The sequence below is a fragment of the Micropterus dolomieu genome, linkage group LG03 (assembly GCF_021292245.1).
Source record: "Micropterus dolomieu isolate WLL.071019.BEF.003 ecotype Adirondacks linkage group LG03, ASM2129224v1, whole genome shotgun sequence".
In the NCBI taxonomy this organism is placed as follows: domain Eukaryota; kingdom Metazoa; phylum Chordata; class Actinopteri; order Centrarchiformes; family Centrarchidae; genus Micropterus; species Micropterus dolomieu.
In genome coordinates, this window is record NC_060152.1 from 31358874 (window position 1) to 31375261 (window position 16388).

General features: G+C 39.8%; 1 protein-coding gene and 1 long non-coding RNA gene across 2 annotated transcripts in view; both read right to left on the reverse strand.

The window, feature by feature from the left end:
* Positions 1–16388, reverse strand: part of LOC123968625 — a 99537-nt gene that overhangs the window by 50475 nt on the left and 32674 nt on the right. The gene's annotated exons all lie outside the window — the stretch shown is intronic.
* LOC123968926 lies at positions 530–14841 on the reverse strand. Its single transcript, XR_006824580.1, has 4 exons — positions 13370–14841; positions 11101–11296; positions 6208–6259; positions 530–622 (listed from the first exon to the last, which is right to left on the reverse strand). It is a non-coding gene; the product is annotated as an uncharacterized LOC123968926 (long non-coding RNA).

Sequence of the window (16388 nt, forward strand, 5' to 3'; positions counted from 1 at the left end):
CATTTAACAGAAGGCCGTTTGTGTGTGTGTTTTTGGAAGTTGCAGATGAGCGTGTTTCAGCGGCGAAGCACATGCAGCAACACTCTGCTCCCATGTGGGTGCTGATACTTGTGTGGGTTTGTGGGTGAAATCGCTCCTTTGACAAACTCAACAAACACTCGCTCATCAGCAGCTCCTGACTGACATCTCGCAGGTTAGTGAGTTAAATCTGTACAAACACCAGCGGGGAAACTTTAGGATGGAGGGTTTTTTTAGGGACTGAAGCGCTCCACCGCCGTCAAGTGCCAAAAGATGAAACTCAAAACTGTTGAACTGTTGAAAATATCATTGGTTTGAAGCAGTCAGTGAATTCCTGGAGTTATCAGGTTGGACCACTCTACAGCTATTATTGAAATTTCCCAGTAAAGCGGCTATAATCTATATTTTTACAATAGCTTTGTATTAAATAACAATGTGAACGTTGTCTCTCGTAGTGATGAAGCTGCAGCTTACCAGCTGAATCTGCAGCTCGGCTTTACGAAGCTTTATGGTGAGTTTCAGCTCATTGTTTATCCGTCCGGCTGCAACTTTCCTGTTGTGGTTCCCTCTCAGCACTCTCATAGCGTCATTTTCAGAGAAGAAGCTGTAAAAAAAAACCACAGTACATGACCTGCTCTGCAGCAAACAGCAGGCAGACACAGTTAGAGACGAGCTGGTGAACACGGAGGAGCGTTTAGCAGCTAAAGAGCCAGATATTTCCCTCAGGAGCTGGTAAAACAGAGCTAACACAGTAGAATACTGGAAAACAACTCCACACAAACGATGTGAAAATAAGCAACTGTTAGTTAAAAAGTTCAACAAATCACCTTAAAAGCTCATGACGTGCCTTAGAATGGGGGGGAAATTTGTTATTGCCGGTTTAAATAAGGAACTCTGGGAAAAGGTGGAGGTAGTGGTGCCTTCTGACCACAGCCAGCATCAGTGATAGGTGTGGCTGGGTGGGGTCAGGAGTGCCAATGTTATCCTAGAGTACACTTGTTCATCACTGCACCAAGGTGAGAACCTAAACAGAAGTCAGCATAGACGAGATTTTTGGGCCAGGTAGCGTGCAGCAGGACCGGGCGAAGAATAATTATTGCAATATAATTTTCCTCAATATGATTAAAACAAATGTTCAATAAATATTCTAGTTACTTAGTTTCAATCATGAACAAATCAGAACTTAAAGGTTCAGTGTGTAAGTTTTAGTGGCATCTAGTGGTGAGGGTTGCGTATTGCAACACAGTGCGTTCATGTGCTCCTCGGATGGTCCCATTGAATCAGTCCCATGTACACTTTATTTGTCTTTTTTGCAATAAAGATTTGAGGAGGGAAAAAAGATTGTGATTACTTCGACACCACATGAACCGTGTGGTCCTCCATTTGTCAAAATTTCACTTCTTTTCTTACTTCTAGAAAACCAGATTACTACTACTTGTTCGTAGTGACGATTATCTTTTAAGATATTTATTTTGTCATCTATCATTATAATTGTTTTGTCCGTTTTGTGAAATGATCCACTGTTTGTTTGGACCATAAAGAAAAGTTTAAAACCACAATTAAAAATCTGGTTTCTTCAGGTTTGAGCAAAAATCAACTAAAGAAAAGAAAAAATTAATAAATTTGACATTTATCGTGATAATTATCAATATCGACTGATATGAACTTTTTTATCATGATAACATTTTTGGCCCAGCCCTAGTGTCCACTGAGGTTTTGGAGCTTTCTCTCTTGCTCTTGATTTTAGCCGCTTGTTGCCAGAAGATGACCGGTCTGATCTCCAGACCAGCATGATAAATCTTGCTCATCACCACCGCTGAGCAAGGCATTTTAAAGGCAACTGCTCCACCTGAAGCGTCTGAAACCTCCTCACACCTTTCTGACGTCTCCGGTTGTTTCTGACAGTTTCTCTAACTTTCTGAAACTGACACGTTCACACCGACTTCACGCCGTGATTGGCCAGATGTGTCCAGCTGAGAAAAAGGCGGTGGTGTTTGATTTTCTGTCTCTCTTTTTTCCATTCTTCACACAACTACTTCTGCCACTTTTCCTGTGAACAGCTGAGAGCAACACCATGACAGTCTTCCAGGAAAGATGGTCCAAAAGAGGGAACCGTTAATCTCATGTTTAAATTATTACTGCGTTCAGTCAAAGATCTTCATATTGGTAAAACTCACCACTCTTGTTTTTTAGTTGTTATGTGATTAATTGTTGACCAAGTGGAGCATCTTTCTTAGGGGAACTTTTTTATGTTCTCTTATACCTGCACTCCTGCTTAGCTCAAACCAGGACATTAAAATCACCCAAAGAAGTTTGTTAACAGCAGATATATAAATTAACATGATTCTCAGTCATCATACTCAATTATACTTAATTAGTAGGACTGCAACTTCTTTGTTGTTTGGTCTATAAAATGTCAGAAAATGGTGAAAAATGTTGACCAAATCTCAAGACGACGTCCGCAAATGTCTTGTTTTGTCCACAACCCAAAGATATTCAGTACACTGTCATAGAGGAGGAAAGAAATCTTAAAAAATGACTCAAACCGATCAAAATAGTTGTCGTTTTATTTAATAGCTGACGACTAATCGATTAATTGTTGCCGCTCTGTAAGTTAGCAATATATATTTAATGCATTTATTGTTTTTTGACAACCCGTTCCCACTCCACGACTCGTCACATTTGGACGGATGGTCAACACCCATCAGCATCAGTTTGTAACGTACTGGGGATCCCTATAGCGCCATAGTTCAACGCAGTGGGGGAAGCCCTGTAGCGTCAGTTTTTGACGGTAAAGGTAGGTATATAATGTTTAACAGAAAAGACTGAGTAAGGAGGTGGTTGGAGTGGATGGAGGGCCAGAACCCCAACTTAGAACCATGAGGCCGGGGATCGTGTTCTGTGTGAAACAAAAAGTCAACATTAAATCTTGTTATTTATGTTATGCAAGTTACATTAACTTACGTGTTAACTGACAGTTTTTTTTAACCTAAACCATGATTTTTTCCTAACCCAAAGAAGTTTTGTTGCCTAAACCTAACCAAACTGCAATGAGTCATGACTTTAATAACGTCCCGTTTGCAACGCGTTTTATTTTGAAATTGCATATTTATATAATTGCATTGAAGTTGCATATTTACTGTCGCTAACTTTAGCTGATGTTGTATATTTCTTGTTGCTAAGCGTCGATAACTTGACCGCAGAGCCCTAAACGACCAAAAATGATGCTAAAGGGGTACCCAGTGCGTTAAAAAGCGACGCCAAAAAGGCCTTGACCACGCGGGAAGCTTCATGTCTGAGACGTGAATACAACGCGGAAGTCCCTTAAACCTGCATTCTATCGAACGGCCAGCAGGGGGCGACTCTTCTGGCTGGTTCCATTAGAAATAATGTTAAAATTTTTCTACCTCTCAGCTGATTTATTCCCTCAGTAAACACTTTCCTGATGAGTTTATGGTCTCAGTCGCTAGTTTCAAGTCTACTTCAACACAGCATGATGTTCATTTAGTAAATTATGGTCCCATTTAGAGGAACAGAGACCAGGAAGCAGGGGAGGCTTTAGGGCGGGATTATCTGTGATTGACAAGTCGTTACTGTGGCAACCTGTCAATCAGGCTTGAGTGATTAATACCCCCGCCACTGTGTCAGTTTAACCAGCGTCACTGAAAAAGCGTATTTGAAGTTGCTGTTCACTTTCTCTGGTGAGTACATTTAGTTTTAAGCCTGTTGTTTGCTCGACAAAATTATCAGCCCTGTTAAAATGACAGTTAACGTGAATTACAGATGCACCTTGCTCAGCAAGCTAGCTAGCTCCACACACGGCCATTAGCGCAACATGGTCACGTCCGGTGCCGGTGGTTGTAAAAACGGCCAAACTCGAGGCTTCAAAACGGCAGTCCACAAACCAACGGGTGACGTCACGATGACTACGTTTTCTTTTTACCATTGCTTTTAATTAAATAGATTAAAAAGATTTTTCTTTTTATTGATAACTTACACTGTCCTGTTTTCCTTTTCTTTGTTTTTAGCTTTTTATCATTGCTTTTATCCATTTAACTCTTTTAACACTGATTGTAACAGTGTAACTTTTATTATATTTTATGTTGCTTTTAAACTTTTTAAAACTTTTTTATATTTTATTTATATTATACAAATAAACTTGCCTACGTCCATTTCTTAAATACAGTCTATGGCCTTGACCAAACATCAATATGTGACAAGTCAGGAGTGACTCTTCCTCTAGTGCCACAAGGTCGTCATTTGTGGTTCTGATGAAATTTGAAGATATTTGTTTCTTCGCGCCCTCAGCCTTAGCTGTACTTGTGTTTGGGAATAATTAGCAAATGCTAGCATGCTAACAACTACACACAACTAAGATGGTGAAAAGGACAAACAATGGCGATGTCTATTTCTGATGAAGTTAAGTTGCACAGAATAGATAGAACCAGACAGGAAGTCAGACACAGAAACAGCATAAATCATCGGGTCAGTTTTCAAAATAAAACATGACTTGATCATACATCAACATAAACACAATTAAAACAGACAAGTCAGCAAAATCAAGCAAGCAAAATGCTCAAACAAAACCGTGTTGCAGATGTGGCGTTATAAAGCCGTGCTTGGTGGAATAAAGTTAGTCTTATTAAGTTACCTTGAGTGGCTGTAAAGGCTTTGATTGACCAAGACAGCTAAAATCAGTTTAATCCTTTAGAAAAACATCTTAACATTTTAATTGAAAACTGAAAACGATGAGCCTCAGGTTCTGAGGGTTGTTGCTGGGTCAAATGCAGTGCAGGGATTTCACTTCAGGGGTTACTAAAGCATAACAGCTGCTTCGGTGAATCTGCTCAGTGCTGACCAGTTTACAAGCTGTGGTTATAATGGGAAGCTCCCAGTATGGAGCTGTGTGAATGTGAGCCGAGCTGCTGCAGCTCACAAACCTGCTGCGCGCGAAGGTTAAAAAATAATAAAGTGCAGCAGGATGGCTCATTGTAGGTTTCCTGGCGAGGCTCAATATATCCTCTGATCAGAGTAACCGCCTCTCTGTTGACGAGCAGCCGCCCATTAAAGCATGATTCACACTTCGGTTCAACTTTTGATTAAATTTCTCATAACACACGTCCTAGGTTGCCCGTCCAAGATAAGGGGGAGAAAAAAAAAAACGCCTGAGAAATTTTACAGCTCCAGATAAAAAAAACAGCGTCTTTACTTTTTAACCAAAAGCAGCATCACAAACAGCTGGAACACCTGGATGTGAGGTGAATATATAGAGTTGTTTTCATGACTCTAAATAAAGTTGAATTTATTTTTCTACACAATAGAAAATCAGAACATGATGAGCAGAAAACATGAATTTTTCTACTTTTCTCTTTATTGCCCAAAATGTTTGACCAGCTTGTTCATCTTGTTTCTTTTCATAATAAATTGTTCCTCTGTTATTCTGTGACGTGCGTTTCATCATTTTGTGCAAATTGTGATAGTAGCCAGCTGAACAGCAGGCAGAATCTCAAAGGGAGCGAGCAGACCGGCCTCGTATCGAGAGTCTTTTTACTGACGTATGAGCAGCACAAAGGATTTTTTTTAAAGCTTTTAGTTCGTCTTCAAACAACTGAACGAGACTAAAAACTGGGAACTCAGAGAGCACAAGTCCCATGATGCCTTTAAACCACAGAGGCTCGGCTTCAAGCTGCGCAAAGATTCAGATTAGTTATTATTATTACAGTTATTATTGTATCCCAGCCCGCATGGGCTGAATTTGATATGTGAGGTCTGAGTGACTGATATGTGTGCAGTTTGTGCCTGTGTCACCACATCAGGACATCAAGCTGATGTGATACAGCTTCTGTCAGAGTTAAAATGTACTTTAAACAGGTGTGGTAACAATCTCAGGTAATTCTGAGGTGTATAAAGCATCAATATCCGACCTGTCGACATAAGGAGACATGTCATGGTGCTTTTTATATGTAATAATCTTCTCTCTGGCTGTATAAGACTCTACTTGGATTTTAAAAAGGTTTGTTTGTAACCTTTCATTACTGCACATAAATCTAAAGCAGTACTTAATTACAACAACACAGTATGTGTGTTGGAAGAGTTACTGGTTTTCTCTGTGCAAAAACACTAAAAAGTTCAGTAGGCTTCAGCCGCCAGACAAACCAAAAATGCTGGTGTTGTGTGCCAGCAACAAACCTGCATGAAAGTGTCGGAACGTATTCCTCCACCACGGCTCAGCGAGGGATCCCTGTGGAAACATAAAGAGGGAACTTTATATTCACAGCCAGTCTGGACAAGAAGAATGATGACAGCCACCAAGAACTCTTCCAGTGTTTTGACGGGAATGTGCTAATGTTTATACACAATACTGTCTCGCTGTGTGTTCGGCAATGGTGGAAGAAGTATTCAGACCTTTTACTTACTTAAAAGTATCAATAAAACTGCAGAAATACTCTGTACTCTGTAGTAAAAGAGTAAAAGTACTGAGTATGCAGAGTGACCAAATTCATTTGAATATATATTATATAACTGGATTATAAAAAATGTTCATAGCTTTAATGTTGAAGGTGGAGCTAAAAGCTAAAATTTACTTTATATACTGCTCAGCCTAATCTATAATAATATACTAGAATAGATTTGTTGATTTATAAATAGTTTTATATTAAAATAAGTGTATGTATGTATGCACAACGCATAACCTAAAGACAGGAATGAAAATACCAGAACACCCGTTTACTTTACTCAACATATAGCCGGCATTCATTTAACAGTAAAGGCTTCATAACAAGAACTGCGATTGGTCAGCTTGGTAGCGTCGCATTTGCTCCTACGCATTTTCGACATCCATCAGCTCCAACTCCAACATGATCCGCTCAGTTTCAGTTGCCACTGTTTATTGTAGCCAACACCAACAAAGAAGAATAAAGTCAACACGGTGGAATGTAGAAACGCTGCAGCCAAACACAAGCATCCTACGCCATCGTCTTCACTGAACACTGAACAACAGTTCTCTGTTTTCTGCCTTTTAGTCCAATTGGTTCTCAAAATAAACCACAAATACTCCTTATCCAAATAAACAGGTTCAGTTTGTTTGTCACTTTTGTGTTTTTCTTTAACCCTTGTGCTGGCCTTTAAGTGGGGAGACCCTTTTCCAACTTAGATTGAGGAGGAAACCACCAAAATAAATATTCCACAGCTGTAAGAAAATAACAAACCAAATTAAATAAAACCAATGTTACTCTACATGAGTAGCTTTTTTTCTTCCTTTAAATGTAGTGTGGTTCAATCTGGCAGACTCGTTTATCCAAAAAAAATAAATAAATCTTTAAATCCCTGATGTGTATCTTATTTCTTCATTACTTGTATGTTGACTTCTTTATGTTTTATTTAATACATTCAAACAACTATGTGATGTGTAATTTAATTTATATTTTCCTTTACTTGTACACGGACTTGTTTTATGTTTAATTCGTTGCAAATCACTGAGTGTGGTACTGATTCGTCCTTTTTTTTTTTTTAAACATTTATTGCTGTTAAGCACTTTGTTACCTTTGTTGAAAAGTGCTATACAAATAAAGCTATCATTATCATCATTTTTATTATTATTATCTGGGTGAGGTGATGAAGAGATATGGAGTGAATCAGTCCTCCTGACTGGTCTTTTGCAAGCCCATAACAGTCTCTTTCTCTCACAAATCACTGAGTGCAAAAACAACAAGATATTATTATTATTCTAAATTACCAGATCTGGAACTAATATCACTAAATCTAAATTCATGAATTGTCAGTCCTCTTGGCGGCTGCACATGTAAAGTTCTTGTGCTAGAATGAATACAACACAGCAGCATTAGCAGCAATTTCCTTTATTCTTTGTTAAATGTGCTCTAGCTTATTCTAATCCGGTAAATGTCTTAAGATTGCTATATAATTATAAAACGCCCAGAAAAAAGCTAAAAGACCTCGCTCTGTAACAGAATATATTGACTCAGCTAACGTAAGCTAGCACAGAAAGGCAAAAACTTGACACCGGATAATCCTTGGCAGAACTTCCACCAGTTAGTCCAAACCCATCTTGGGAGGAATTTCGTTAGGAAAAAGACCCTTAATACTAACTTTCTAACTTGCGTTTATACTTTATTCTCCATGTGATTCATTTCCATTGATGTCTTCTTCTTCTTCTCTCTCTCTAAATGGGAACTAAAGTAACTACTGCCAATGAGAAACACCAGAAATAAGGTTGCACTGATAATAGGCTATTTTGAGTGAGTTACAAGTATTAAAATTCCCTTTGAATTGTGGTGGAACAAAATGGAACATATTAAAGTGCAAACCTCCTACTTAGTTACTGGTGTTCAGACAGACAGCAAAGTTAATTTTTGAGCTGGTGCAATTGCATACAAAGTAATTAGAAAGATGCAAGATGCACTGAGCAAAAACTCAGGGAAGAGAGGAAGAAGGAAAGAAACTGGAGGTTCACAACGTAAGTAAGTAAGTAGCCTAAGTAAAGTTTATCAAATATAGCATCTTTCACAGAGGAAAATCACAAAGTGCCTTACAAGAGTAAAACACTAGAAATTAAGAGACAAAAATAACATAAGAAATTGTTAAATTGTACAATAATCATTCAACAAAACATAAGCAATAATGGATGTTAAAACACACAAGACTGCACACTTTAGAAAGCACACGGTGAAACAAAGGACAGTTTAAATAAAAGAGTCTTCAGCTGCTATTGATATAGGGGTGAAGCAGGAGGGAGATGTCCCCAGGTACCTGAAGATGCATGGCTCTATATGTGAAAACAGCAACCTTAAAAAGAATCCTGAACCTGACAAGGAGCCAATGTAAAGACAACAGAATGGGTGTGTTTGACTTGTCCTGCTAGACCTGGTCGACAGCCTTGCAGCAGCGTTCTGGACCATTTGCAGATGGTCCAGGGACGACTTGCTGAGGCAGGTGAAGAGGGACTTAAAGTCTTGTTTGTGTTGAAGTGTAAGAAGATGTAAGCTTCCTTAATGGCAGTAAGACAATTGTTCATTGCGGTCAGCTGCTCAGTTTCCTCAGGCTCAAAAGAGACATACAGCTGGACATCGTCAGCATATAGTGGTATGAGATTTCTCCAAATTTGCTAATAATATGAATTAAAGGGAGAAAAGAAAAAGAATATAGGGCCCAAGACAGAACCCTGAGGCACGCCACTGGAAAGGAGCAGCAGTTTCAGACCTGTAATGACCAACACACAGAAAAACTGTCAAGGCACTCCCAGTAAGACCACCCACTGCCTAAGCCTTTCAATCAGGATGATATGGTGACATCTGAGTTTAGGGGCTGAGCTGAACACAAACACACAAGGCACGTTCATTTGTATAGCACATTTCAACGACAAGGTAATTTAAAGTGTTTTACATAAAACATAAAAGCAACAGGAAAATATAAAAAAGTTTTAACACTTAGGTACTCTAACCCTAAGGGGACTCTAACCCTTTAATACTTTGGGACTCTAACCCTAAGGGGACTCTAACCCTCTGACAGAATTGCTTTTTGGGAACACAGCACACCTTGAACATTATGACCAAGTGGTATGAACCAAACATTTACATTCAGGTGATCATTGGTCACTGATGAAGACAGTACATAAAACATAAATTATAGGAGCCAGACATAAACTCTGCTGTTAATCACAGTGTGGTGGTAGACTGAAGTAGGACTACTACACCTGGAGATATCTTTTGACAAGGACCACATGATCAATCCTGTAGTTTTGGCTTCCCTGTCTCAAAGCACCAGTTCATTTGAGACTTCGGGTCGTCTAGAAGGTCTTGCTTTTCTGGGGCGCATCCTTTTAAAGGATCTGGTCCTGAATTGAGATGCAGCAATCGTGTGAAACACCCTGCTGGTGAAATAACAAACTAAAATGACAGGAGACCCTGAACCTGATCTCTGACCTCCGTGTGGAAGATGCCCAAAAAGAGCATTTCCCTGCAGGGATCGATAAAGTATCTGGTTATTATTCTGCTCAGTGTGAACTGTAGATCTGTGGGGAGACGGGGAGGGGGGCTGTTAATATGATACAAAATAATCTCTGCCTGCTCTGTATTTAGAAGCACAGCCTAGTTTCCCTGAAGCACATTTGTTTTGTGACGAGCTTCGGTCACAAGTACAAACAGCTCTTTTAATGTTCTTTGAAGGCATTTAGACAACCAATCAAGCTGCCATGTTTCATATGTTGATTCATGTTTGCCCTTCAGATCGAGGTTAAAGTTCAACTGTGAAAAAACAAACCTCTCCACGCTCTTTTTTTCCTACCTGCAGACTTCTCTCTGGTTTAATTGTCTCTTTTGTCTGTTTTCACAGTACAGGAATGTGATTTTGCTGCCAAGTTATTCCAGATTGAGGTGTGAAATACCTCATGAAGCCTCCGTTCAGGCTGAGTTTGTGAGTGAATATGCACTGAGGTTTGGATTATAGGCGGATAAGGTACAGAGAAACCACACGGCTGGTTGCACAAGCTGAGCTGATGCAACAACTCAGAGCAGCTCTGGAGAAAACCAACATCCAATTACAGGCCAAGCAGCGGCGTGAAGAGACACAATTACACAATGACGACTTGCATAAGCCTTTCTGAGAATTTCTGGCCATCTCCCGCCGCCGTCCTGTGTGCGTCTGACATGCGAAGAAAATGGCTGCTGTGTTTCACAGGCCAATTAAGACACAGACATGTTATGTAATGGTGTTTACAGCAGCAGATGCAGCCCAGCGAGTCAGCTTCTGTTTGGTAATTTGACCGGTGATGTGTCGACTCTCTTTTGATTTGAAGTGCAACAGCAGGATTTCAGGATTCTAATATGTGATACTTACCGTACACCCTAACACAGCTGGTTTGTGCTGAGCATTTTAAGAGATACAGCAGTGTAAAGAAGCTGGTTTCAAATCCCTGGAGTTTGCCAAGGAAATCTAGAAGGATATTTCTCACGGGAATCTCGCCTAAGTTTTTTATCTTTTGTTTTTTATTCATGCCGGGAAGCTTATCTGAGCGTGTGCCGTGTTTCTCAACAACATCCTGATTCACATTCACACAGTTACACTCACTCACACCTGGGAGCTGCAGAGTACAAACGCAGTCTGCTGCCGAAAAGCCTCAGAGGGCAAACTGGAGGAGGGGAGGCCTCGCTCAGAGTCCCAGGTCCAGATTACCGAGACAGATGGGGGATTTAACCCAGCACTCAGTCCGCCGTGCTTGTGGGTTGCAGGTGTAAAGATGCAGCTCGTGGTACGGGACGATGCACTACACAGGGGACACAGATCAATACACCAACTATATTTTGCAAAACAAAATCTGAAAGAAAACAAACTCACAAAATTCTGTATTTATGCCTTGAAATGCATAAAATCAACAAAAATGGCAGAACATTTTCACCGTTATGCCACATATTTCTGAAAGCACACGGAGACTAAAACTTTGGTATCATAACTGCTCACAGTTCTAGGTTGCATATTTGCATATTTTTACTTTTACTTTATATAACTTTAGGTAATATATTGTGCCACAATCACATTACATCCCTTCAACGGCTCCTTCAGCCAGCCTGTCATATTTTAAAATACTGCTACTTATTTATAAATCACCAAACGATTTCCTGCACAGATCTGAAACAAACTTCCAGAACATTTACATGCAGGGCAACACACGTGGCTTTATGTGTTGCTTAATTTGATACCTAGACAGAAGACGTAGTGCAGATACAGAAAGTGATCATGAAACTACTGCTGCTTTTTTGGAGCATCGACATGCATTCATGCTAAGAAATATCACAGTGGCATGTGGTAGAAAACAATGGTTATGGTTATTTATAATAATACATTTTATTTATAGAGCACTTTTTAAAATCCATAATAAAAAGTGCTTTCACAAGGGCTGAAACATAAAATAGATAAAACAAGAAACATTTTTCAGGAAATAAAAAACAGCTAAAAGAAAAATAAAGTCAGTTAAAATCAGGAAAGGCTCTCCGATAAAAGTATGTTTCAGGAAGGGACTGAAAGGAGTTCATTGGCTCAGCCGACCTGATTTCCTCAGGCAGGCTGTTTCAGAGCCTCACCGCCCCGACTGCAAACGCTCAAACGCTCCATCCCCTTTAGTTTTCAACTGGGCCTCTGGAACAGACAACTGACCTTTGCCCGAGGATCTCAAAGTATGTGGTGGTTCGTATGGGACTAAAAGTTCAGAGATATTACAGGGAAAGAGGCGAAGAAGTAATAAATAAAATGTTTAAATCTATTCTAAAATGTCCTGGACGCCAGTATAATGAAGCTAAAACGGGCGATGTGATCACGTTCTGGTTAAAAGCCTGGCAGCTGAGTTTTGGACAGTTTGGAGTCGATGAGTAAAAAGGTTGTTGCAGTCATGCAGGCGCTAAGAGACAAAGACGTGTAAAAATGGTCTCAGTGTCCTTAAAAGTTAACATGGATAAGATATGATGCATTTCCTACGAAACCAGTGTGCATTAAGAGTTGTGTATTTGTAGACACTGCAATTCTCAAACAGAATGTTACAGTAAGGATGTTTTAGACTTTTTTCTCCATTTACAAGATTTTTTTTGAGAACAATTGGAAGCGTAGCCCTCGGATGAACGTGTTGAGTTCAAATGTTGATGGACTTTAGATCTTGGACATTAGTTCGGGTTATTTGAAGATGTTAAGCGATGGAGGGGATTTAAATACACTGTCTTTAGAAAAAAGTGCCTGAATAATTAGGTTGAAAAGATACAGAACTTATTTTATCAAATGTGAAAAGTCGATTGTAGTGTTAACTTCTTCACGTTTACAGATATTTTTCTTGTAAGCTAAGGACAATTATATTTTTTACATAGAATATTTGAAGAAAAAGATATCTAGTTTTGTATACACAGTATATAGGGTGATATTTCACACGACAGATTAATATTTTGCTTATAAGGAAACCGGAAACAGCCTCAGACACCACCCTGATGAAGGCAACATAGCCGAAAACGTTTGGTGATTAAAGCAGAGGGTACAGGAGAAAATTTGTGCTCAGTTTGTGTAAATTAGAGCATTAGTTTGTGTCTTCATATCGACTTCGAACACACTCCAACATCACAATGTCAAAAACATGATATTAAAGATATTTTTCAAGCGTTATGAATACAAAACCACCTGTGAGATAGAAAAATTACTTATTTCCCTCATGTTATCTCATATTTAATACATATAATATGTAATAAATACATGCTTCTTTACATGAGGCAATATAAATTTTATCAAGGTTTGAATTTTCATGCACTATTTACCACTGGGAAGCTGACAAAAACAGTGTTTCAAGTAGAGAACTCATATTTACCTGATTTCCCATGGGGCGCAAACACAGCATCATACACAAAAAGTGTTTTCTGGAGAAATGTTCGTCTTTCGCAGGTCGATTTATCTGCCAAGACACAAGCTGAAACACTCGACACACAATATGAATATTTAGACAGACACACACCACTAAAATACACACCTACACACAACGAGCGCTCTGAGGACACGACAGCTTTCAATCCGCTCTGTGCCGCTATCAGCCCGAAATGTGATTCCTCACCTTTATTCTTATTCATTTTTAATTTTTTTTACAGCCCCCTTCGTTCTCATTGTGATTCCAAAGGCAGAGCTTATCTTAAATTAACACCAGCACCGTGATATCCTTTGAGAATACCGACCAGATATTACAGCTTGCCTGCGATGGGCTCAGCGACGTGGAGAACATCCAGAATGAGCGGGATGGAAAAAAAACAAATGCTAAACAGCCGAGCGGCAGGCAGGAAACGCCTCCCAAATCTTTTACAGTTGCATCAGGCGTCAACAGTTTCAAGGCTGCTTTTTTATGTTTTTTTCTTCTTCTAGAAAATCGTTTCCCTTCCTCCCATGTCCATCAGCTCCCTCTCTCTGTGACCAGAGTGGGTCTACCAGCTGATTCTCAAAGTGCTCGCCCCATTTCAGTGGAGCTGTCTGAATTGTGGATGCAGAGAGCAGGAGGTCAAACATGTTTGGAGTTTATGATTGAATGAATGTCAAACAAAAATTACATGTTTCTTTCTTGTTGTTTCCTTTCTGTCTGCCTCCTCCGTGCCCTGTGTCACATGAGGCCTCCGCAGATTCTCTCCGTCTATTCGTTTCGTCCCATGAATTCAAACACGCCTCTTTCTCCACGTGGCTTTTTTAGTCCTCTATTCCTTCTCCCTTCTGGTGCCCAAGTCATCGCTGTGTTGTTATGGTTGTCTCGATCCTGATGAAGTATCATCATCATCATCCACTGCTGATGTTACAAGGATCGGGAGGACTAATGTGACTTCAGCTGGACTTTTAATAGAAGGACAGTTGGCTTAGCACAAAACAGCAGGCGTGCAACGTGTCCTCATGTCTAAACGACAAAACTGATCATTAACAACAGTTTTATTTAAGCAACAAAACTACTTGGTTAGGTTTTGGATAACATCATGGTTTGGGTTAATGTAAGTCACTTGACGTATCTCACGTTACGTAAGTCAGAAACTCTTTTACTTTACCAACTATTTAACCCATCCCTCTGCCACAACGTACTATATATGGTCCGTAACAACGTGCTTCAACAAACTACCATGTGGTCACTTTCATGAGCTTTGCCGTCTCGGTGAGGTTGCACAGACGTGCTCGGTGGACGGAAACAGTTCTAGCATGTTTCTGTTTGTGTAGAGCGATTTGTCCCTGCAGCTAAATCGGGTAAAACCATGTTGTAATTGACCCTTTGCTAAGCCGCGACCCGAACACACGGCTGGCCAATCACAGCGCAGTATTGGCCTCACTCTAACTGAGGTCCGACACTTTTATGGCTGCGCTCCATTGACTCTGATGCAAAATGAGTCATTTTCTAGCATTCTTTTGCTGTATTTTTCCAAGTTATGGTGAAACTCTGTTCCTGGGGCATCTTGTATTAGTTACAGTCGCTACCCAGAGAGGTTGAAAGGAGAAATACGATTTATTTCCTTTCCAAATCCAGAATAATTTCGGCTGTGGATTGTTCCTAATGTAATGTTAATTAGCGAACGCTAACTTCCTACTGAATGTAATGTAATAAAGCCCTACTGTTCTGCTTTTTAATGATTGTAATAGTGAACAGAGACCTACCCTTCTGTACAGGAACAGTGTTGATCCTTAATGTTGTTGTCCTCTTTCTCAACAGCCAGGTAAGACGGTGGTTCACTTTTACTCTCTGATCGGTGGGCTTTAGCTTCTGTCTTTATTTTTTCACGTCAGTTTGAGCCTGAATACAACCTTCAAATGAACAATGCAACTGCAAAACTGTCTGCTTCTTTCTGAGATCGCATTTCCCAAAAATTAGACAATATTTCTCCAGGCAGTGCAGTTTTAGACAGTTGTCGGACTCTGCAACAGTAACTAAGGGGGGCGTGGCTTTGTGAAGGGTCAATTAGCGTTACAGCCATTGGTTCCAGCACTGCATCGAAAGTGAAGCTTTTCCGAGGTGTACCTGAACACACCATACGTGTGTGCTGTGAATGTTTGCTAGCTCGTTTGTATGACGCACATTGACATCAGCAAGATGATTTCATACATTTCACGCCAAATCTGCCAGCAAGTAGATACATTTAATGGTTATTACTTGATAAATGCTTTAAATACTTTATTACAGTTGCTAAAGTTGTGGCTGTAAAATTAGCTTCTGTGGCTAGCATGCTAGACTCATTAACGTAAGCTTTGTTTTGACTTTGCCAATTACCTGTAGCTATCTAGTTATAGTGATTGTTTTTCTGACCATTTGCTCGCTATACAATACCATATATCTGACGGCATGATGAAGAAGATGAAAAGTTAGTAACGTCTCTAGAATGTTTGTTAAAAATGAGTCCCGTTTAACTCTTAGCTTGGTAACTAGCCAGTTTGAATAAATCGGCAAATCGAGCTTAAAATTGTGTAGTGTGAACTAAGCAACGCTAATCACCCCACTGGCTTTGGAGTCACACACCCAGACATGAGAGAGGCTCTTTTGAAATGCGGAAACTATTGGTACAAACCCAAAACTACCAGGTAAAAACAGAAAACTATATATGAACAAGAAAAGTAGCTTGGAACAATACTAACCAGTTAACAAGCCAGCAGTTCAGTGTAAGACTTATTTTCACTGGTTAACAGTTGGGTCAAAGTCAACCAGCGAGATTTTGGAGAGCTGAAAGTAAGAAGGATGACATGAGCCCAACCAGAGGTTGTAAACAATATTTACCTGGAATCATGAATAGCCGACATTTTGGGACAAACTTCAATTTGCCGTCTGACCCAGAGTCAGATGGGGGGATGAGTTTCATCTCATCCTTTCTTAACTCTGTAAG